Here is an 8,503-nt window from a genome sequence, read left to right on the forward strand (position 1 = left end):
ATTTACAATAGCTAAGATATGGAAACAGCCCAAGAGCCCAAGATGAGTGGATAAAAAAGTTTTGGTGCATTTACACAATGGAATACTACTGGGCCATAAAAAGGAATGAAATCATACATTTTGCGACAGCAGGGATGGACCTAGAGGGTATTATGCTAAATGAAATAAGTCAGACAGAGAAAGACAAACACCATGTGATTTCACGTATATGTGGAATCTGAAGAACAAAATAAATAAACAAAATAGAAATAGACTCATAGAGACAGAGAACAAACTGACAGTTGACAGAGGGGAGGGGGCTTGGGGGACTGGGTGAAAAAGGTGAAGGGACTGAGAGGTAGTGATTGGAGTCTGAGTGGAGTGAACGAGCAGAGAGGTTGCATGGAGACCAGTAGCGCTTGCAGCGGGGCTGACGGACTGACTGAAGAGCTGACTGCAGAATTCAAAGAAGCTTTTTCACTGTTTGACAAGGGTGGTGATAAAATTATAACAACAAAGGAATTGGGAACTGTCATGAGGTGTCTTGGGTGGAATCCCACAGAAGCAGAGTTACAGGATCTGATAAGTGAAGTGGTTGCTGACAGTCATGGCACAATTGATTTCTCGGAATTTCTGACAATGCTGGCAAGAAAAATGAAAGACACAGACAGTGAAGAAGAAATGAGAGAAGCATTCCATGTGTCTGATAGGGACCCCAATGGCCACGTAGGGCAACACCTTGGAGAGAGGTTAACACGTGAAGAGGTTGATGAAGTGATCAGGGAAGCAGATATTGATGGTCACGGCCAAGCAAACTATGAAGAGTTTGTCCAAATGAGGACAGCAAAGTGAAGACAGTGCACAGAATCTGTTAAATTTCTTGTACAAGATTATGTGCCTTTTCTTTGTAACATCTGTAAAAGGTTTCCCCTACTATCAAAAAAATATGCATGTATAGTCATTAGGACTTCATTCCTCCACGTTTTCCTCCCGTATCCAACGGTCATTGTCCTGAAAACTTATTTTAGAAAGTTGATCAAGTAGCGTGTTGCATGTGGCTTACTCTGGATACATCTAAGCCCTTTGCACATCCAAACTTAGACAAAGTTGGTCAAATGAGGGAACATCTGGGTTATGCCTTCTTAAAACTAGTTTTCTTTAGGAACTGTCAGCACGTGGTGTTGTAACTGCTGGACTATGGACGGTCAATGATATGTACTTAAAAGCTGCACTATTGAAAATGGGGGTATTACTGGCATTTAGCATCTTGAGACCAGAGATGCTAAATGTCCTGGCAAGCATGGGATCCCAGCACAACCAAATACCATCCCTCCGCAAATGGCCATTGGCACCCTTCCTGAGGAACAGGGAACTTGCCACAATTTTTGTATTTGTGAAACAAGCTTCAACCTTGAAAAGAACAGTACTAATTATTCCCACCCCAAAGACTGAACACATTCGGTCACTAAATCATTCTGATAAACCCACTAGGACACATATACTGAAAGCCCAGGAGCTTTGGGGCGATCAGAAATTCTTTAATGGTCAAAGGTACTGCCAGGATGGTGCCCTTCCCCCCGATACCTGGAATTTCACGCTAGTGCAGCCTCTCCCCCCTCTCCTGAGAAGACGTGTGACTAGTCTGGTTGTGAGTTTCTAATATTCACGGAGGCAGGTTTTACTATGGACAAGGTTATGGTGTCTAAATTCCCCCCTTTCATTTCACTTCTACTGTAGAAGTTCTTGCCCCAGCCACAGGCCAAAGCAGGAGTCTCCTAGGAGCGGGCCTCCGCCTGCAGGAGGTGACGGGCCCTTGCACGCTCCTTGGTTGTTGGCACTATGGCCCCTTTTTTGTTGGGACTATGGCCCCTTTTTTGTTGGCACTACCGGATGCAGTTTGGCTTCATTTTTTCTTGGGAAACAATAGTTCCATCTACCCTTGGAATTGGAATTAGAGATGAAACGGGCAGAAGCTCCACTCTACCTTCAGGACTAAGGTTTTCTTCAGCACCATTTATTATTTATCTATTTAATTATTTAATTTGAGAGAGAGGGAGAGACAGAGAGACAGAGACAGAGAGAGAGAAGGCATTGATTTGTTGTTTCAGTTATTTATTTTTCATTGGTTGCTTCTTGAATGTGCCCTGACCAGAGATTAAACCCGCAACTTGGTGTATGGAAAGGACGCCTACTGGCCAGGGCTTTCCAGCCCCACTTTTAACAGAATTTATGTTAAGGGCTTGTTCAGCTTATTAACAAAGAAGAGCCACGGCCTTTCCTTCTGTGTTTCTTCCCACTGCGCGTGTTCTGTCAGTCAGCAGGCCCAAAGGAGCTGGAGGGGCTGCAGAGAAGAGGGGCTGAAGTGGGGCGGCTAGAGCAGGGGTGGGGTGGGGGGGTGCAAGTTAGGGGGTGGGGGCTGAACCTTGAGCTCATTCCGTAGCAGCAGTAGCTGCCACCTATGAAGTGCTTACACTATGCTGAGCCCTTTATTTACATTATTTTGTTTATTCAAAACAACTCTGAGAGTATCAGTCATGATGTGGAAGCAGAAACTCTGACACAGTAACTTGACCAGGGCTATTTAATTAGTAGGTACTAGAGTTGGAATTAAAATAGTTTTCTGGACTCTAAAGATGACACTTTATTTTATTTTTAAAAATTTAACTTTATTGTTGAACATGTTACAGATGTCCCCCCTTTTCCCCCATTTCCTCCCTCCTTGCCAAGGCCTTCACTGCACCATTGCAAAGAGGACACTTTAAACATTTCAAAAGACAAAGCATTTTCTTCCATGTTTTATCCACAAAGCACTTTTTTTTTTCTTTTTTAGTTTATGAGTAGATCTAAAGCTGTTTTTTGAGAAATAATAATATGGCTCTAGTAGCTTCCCTGAGGAAGTAGGATATGCTCTGTCTTTGGCAAGAATAAAAATGAAATTCTTAAAATTTCCCAACACTTTCAAATGTACCATCTGCATGTCTGAGATCTAAAACATATGTATTTTCCTCCCCTCAACAACACAGAAGCCTGGCATTTTAGTCATTTGTCAGTGTGATTTGATTGCAATTCAGCATTTGCCAGAAGTTTGCTTGCAAAATCTGATAAGGGAGAGAGAGAGAAAGGAAAAATGTAAAAGATTTGTGGGAATTATATTGATCTGTTCTAATGTTTCTAAGTTATTTGACTCTATCATATTAAGTGATCAGTAAATAATGTTCTTGACTCTGTGTGTGTGTGTGTGTTCATAGTTCCCTTAGAAATACCTTTATAAGAGTAACAAAACAATACTGTTGGACTAACCTGTCATTTTACTAATTTCTAGAGCATTTTACTAATTAATTAAGCTTGCAGAAATGACAGATGTCCCTTTTTCCTTCTCACTATTAAGTGTCTGTCTCAAATAATTGGATTTTGATGGAAGACTTTGTCTTTCTATTTAGATATAAAAGGCTGCTTCTTCAGTCAAGGTATAGCAATGTCTGGGCTTTCATCCTACATTGTTCAGTGTATTTATATACGCACCCCTGTGAGAAATTCCTGCTGGAGCCAGTTTACCTTTGCAAAAGAATTTATGTGCCCTTTTCTATTTGGAAGTGAGAACTCTTACTAAACCTCTTTGCTTTATTGTTTTGGCTACAGGAAAGCTCATGGCCAAATGAGTGTTCAATTTGACTGCTTAATTCATTTTAGATGTTAAGTACACATGTTGTTCTTTAAAATATTACGTTTAATTTTTTAATTGTCACCTTGTGTTTTAATATTTTTTAAGTTAACTAAAACATCCCCTCCCACTTAATTTTTTTGGAAATAGGCATAGAATTACCCCATGATTACTTGCTAACTGCCAAGGGCAAACAAACAAAACAAACAAAAAACCTTTAAAAAGTGAATAGCTTTGACTTTCACCAACCACCCCAACACATTGATCAGTTTTTAAAATTACTAATAGTAGGACAATCAGACACTATATACTTTCTGATCTATGCAATATGATGTACGTATTACCACTTGCCAAAATATTAACCTGAATGTAATCAAATCGTTAGCTCTTACTTCCAGTTCCTAGAAATATAGTGGATAGAGAAACAAGTTAAACAATATCATGAAGAAACAAACTCAGATTTAGGATGTGGGAGATTGTGAAATACAGCTGGCCAGGCCTCTTATAAAACTAAATTTCATGAAAATAATGGGGGAGGTAGAGTCAATGGGGAGGATGCACAGAAACTAGATCAGCAGTCATTAACGGTGGGCATGTACCATAGTGCAGCCACTTCGGAAAACAGTTAACAAGTGAAATGTAAATTTACTGTGTGATCCAGCAATTCCACTCCTAGGTATCTACCCAAGGACTCCTAGGTGAATGTTTATAGCAGCATTATTCATGATGGCCCCAAACAGGAAACAATCCAAATGTCCATCAGCTGGTGAACGGATACACAAAATGTGATCTATCTGAACAACGGAATGTCGCTCAGCAGTAAAAAGGGAGAAACTACTGATACATGTTACAACATGGATGAACATAAAAGTATTATGCTAAGTGAAAAAAGCAGATGCAGAAGACTGCTTATTGTATGATTCCATTGACATGAAGTGTTCAGAAATAGCAAATCTGCAGAGATGGTAAGCAGATTAATGGTTGTCAGGGGCTGGGGGTAGAAATGGAGATTTACTACAAATGTCATGAGGAATCTTTTTGGGGCAAAAAAATGTTCTAACACTGGATTATGGTGATAGTTGCACAACTCTGTAAATTTACTAAAAATCATTGAGTTGTACACTTAAAATTAGTAAATTTTGTAGTATGTAAATTATACCCCAATAAAACTGATTTCAAAAAGAATGTAGCAGAAGTGGTGTTGTGTGAGCCTAGGCCTCAAGACCTTCCAGCTTTCACCTTCTCCCAACAGAAATCTGCCCCGAGGCTGCGTGGAGGGGAACTGAGGCACCGGGCATCAGCCAGCACGAACCGTGGCGCCTGGGAGCGAGCCCATCTTGAACCTGGCGCACAGTTGACCTTGTAGGTGACTGCAGCCACACAGTGAGCTCAGCGAGGCCAGCAGGAGAAACACCCAGCCGGCTCACTAATTGTGAGACGCAATGAGTTGGCTTACACTACTAAAAATGATATATAATTAAATAAAAATACCTATTGGTGATGTGATATGGTAAAAAGTTAACAGTTGTATTTAAGTGGTGGATATATGATTATTTATTGTGCTATTTCTATTTCCTGTATGTTTGAAAAATTTTAAATGAAAGTTAAAAAAGGCACATAGGAAAAATCAGACCTGGAGAGGAAAGGAGGCACTTGGGGTGGCTGTGCATCTTTCCCTAAATTCATGTCTGCACTTTCACCTGTACCATTCTTGAATATTTGAGATAGGACCTTTGTGAGTACTCCCTGAAGGGAGAGCAGAAGGTATTCTAATCAGAGGAAAGAACAGACACAGATAGAAACAGGACAGAGCTTGGTTCATTTGGGGCTCACTTATTTATTTGTTCAACAAAGATTATTAGCATCTACTATGTGCTCGGCACTGATAAATGCACTGGGGATTCAGTAGTGAACAAAATGACAAGTGGTGACCTGATGAATCCTTAAGTTCCAGACATATTCTTCCCTGTCTCTATTTGGTAGCAGCAATTTTATTTCCCCATGACATCTGGGTCACTTGCCCCCACAAGTATAGTAGCTCAACTCTGCTTTCTGATCCACTAGCATGGAAGCCCCAAATGGCAGTCACAGGTTTAGGTTCAGTGGAACTCTTGCTTTGTCCCTTTGTGGAAGTGTACCTTCTCAGGGCGCCAGGACCTGTGGTCGAGGAGAGCCTAAAACTGAAGGAACAGGAACTGCTTCCACTCTGGTCTGAGGACCTGTGTACACCACCTGACAGACACACAGCACCCCGTCATGGCCATTGGTTCACAGTGATTTTACACTTTCAACATGGACAGGGAAGAAATACTGCAAAGCCCATGCAGATAAAAACAGGTTATTTAAAAGAAATAAAACACAGGCTTAAGGAACTCTGTGTCAGAAACTGAGGTGGAAAACCAAATACTAGAACAAAATATACTCCCAGTGCTCTTATCACTTAAAAAATCACAAAGGTTTTAGGAGCTCTGTGCCAGAAAACAAGGACAGAGACCAACATATATATTTTCTATGATCACACAGGAGTCCAGGCATGTTTTTGCTGGATCAGTTGCTTAAGGTCTCACAAGACTGAAATCAAGGTTTTTTCAAGGGTTTCAATGTCCTCTGGAGACTGGGGACCTCTCCTAAGCTCATTGACTGTTGGCAGAATTCAGCTCCTTACAGTTCTAGGATGGAGGTTCTCACTTTCTTGCTGTTGGCCAACTGGGGGCGCTTCTCATATTCTAGATGCCATCTGCCTGCCCTGCCACATGGCCCTATCCCTAGAATGGCCGTGTGCCCCGGTGAGGCCAGTAGGAGAGTCTCTCTCATCCTCTGTATTTTTTTCAGGAAGGATCCAGAGACTTTTGAGTTCTCATAGGATTAGGTCAGGGCCACCTAAAATGGTTTCCCTTTTGATGAACTCAAAGCCAACTGATGAGGGACCTTAATCACATCTTCAAAATGCCTTCTGCTACTTGATGAGATACAGCCACAGGAATAATCCCATCGTAGTCACACGTCACACCCACACTCAAGTGGAGGAGATTGTACAGAGCCTGTATAGCAAGAATCTTGGGGGCTATTGTAGAATTCTCCTTATAAAAAATTTCTTCTCACTGGTTAACCCACAACAAATTTTCTGTCTACTCCATAAGCACATTTGTATTTAAAATTGAGGAATTCATCAGACTTTCTTAACTGTTATCGTCTGGGCCCTTTGGGAAAGTGCAGAATTGGACAGAATGGAGAAAGAATATTTGGGAAGGACCTCCCAGGGAAGTCAGGATGGTCTGGATAAAGCCGAGGAACTCTGGGCCTTGTTTTCTGGGTGGGACTGACAGCTGAACAGATGACACAGCTTGTGTCAGACATTTGGCTGCCTATTAATTACACAGATGAATAACTTTTTATTAGGTTTCCTCATTCAAAGTTGAATATGCTTTTATTCTCTTTAGGATCTTTGGAAAATTAGATTTCTGAGTTATCTTACAAAAATTTATATTAGTTATTTTTAATGATGACTGGAAGAAGGAAGAGAAATTACTGGAGAATTTTAAAAGGGAAAAGTAATTTCAGTATTCTTTTGGGAAAGCACTTTGAGCATGTTACCCATAGAGTTCTCATGATTATTACTTCAAATATGAACTGAGTTAAGAGAAGAAAAATTTGCTGATATTGGTGTTTAAGATTCATGCACATGAGGCACAGGGAATGTTCAATGTATTTGTAATACCATAAATTAGATTAACACTTTTTGGTGATTCATTTTCTCACTTATTAATGTAATGAACACAATTTTTCAAAAGGAGGTTTAATATTGTGAGTAAAGTAGTGGTAGTAAGGATGAGGCTGGCCTATCCATCCTGGGTTAAGTGGGAACACTTTTATTTTCATAACAGAGAATTATCCTTTTTATAAAAGAGAGACTGAAATAAATGCTATGCTTGCCATATTTGCCCAGAGAGCTTATCAGGATGATTTGTTAAAAGACGTTTTGGCTGAAAGGAGCAATTTAGAATAAAACCTCAGGAAACTTTTAGGAACTGAATTGGTTCCATGCTGCTAAGAATTTATAAATGACCTAACTATGGAAATGAAAAAATGGTTATAAAAATTATTTCTCAATATGAAACAACATGCACTAGTGTAATTAAGAACTTAGAAGCCAGTTTGGATGATCTATATGGTATACATGAAATAATAAACCTATGTTCTATCTTTTATTCTAAGTATCTATAAGTAAAAAAAAGTACCTAGGCCACCATGAACCCATGAATTGCTGGAATTTATGAAAAATAAAGTTCATAATAAACTTTAGAAGAAAGAAAACATGTTCAACATTGGATCCTGTGATATAATAATGTTACTCAATGCTTGTGTTAAAAATGAAGTTGCAGTACAGTGGTTATCAGGGAGAAGGTGGTCGGGGGTGGTCGGGGGTAAAGGGGCCAAATATTTGGTGGCAGAAGGTGATTTGACTTTGGGTGGTGGACACACAATGCAATATACAGATCATGTATCATGGTAATATACACTTGAAACCTATATGATCCTATTAACCAATGTTACCCCAATAAATTTAATAAAAACGGGTAAGAGGACATCTGTAATACTTTCAACAATAAAGATAAATAATAAAAAAAATGTTTTAAAATACCATTCCATCTTTAAGACAAATCATAGAGGATCCATTTCTGGGGAAATTAAGCATAATTTAAACAACGTTTACCTCAACATGACAATCATATGTGGATACTCCCAGGTGGAATGACTTTGTTGAAAAACTTTGAAAGCTAAGTTTGTTCTAGTTCTTGGTAGCCACAGTGGTCAGGTTGCTGCTCATTGCTACCAGATCTTCTCATTTTAAAAATGATTTGA

At 39.7% G+C, this 8,503-nt stretch overlaps 1 pseudogene across 1 annotated transcript; it reads left to right on the plus strand.

Moving 5' to 3' along the window:
• Nucleotides 1-513: 513 nt before the first annotated feature.
• Nucleotides 514-831, plus strand: LOC308562516 (calmodulin pseudogene; annotated as a pseudogene). The gene has a single exon. The product of its transcript is annotated as a calmodulin pseudogene (transcript).
• Nucleotides 832-8,503: the final 7,672 nt, after the last annotated feature.

Source organism: Miniopterus schreibersii, assembly GCF_964146895.1.
Source record: "Miniopterus schreibersii genome assembly, chromosome: 10".
In the NCBI taxonomy this organism is placed as follows: Eukaryota; Metazoa; Chordata; class Mammalia; order Chiroptera; family Miniopteridae; genus Miniopterus; species Miniopterus schreibersii.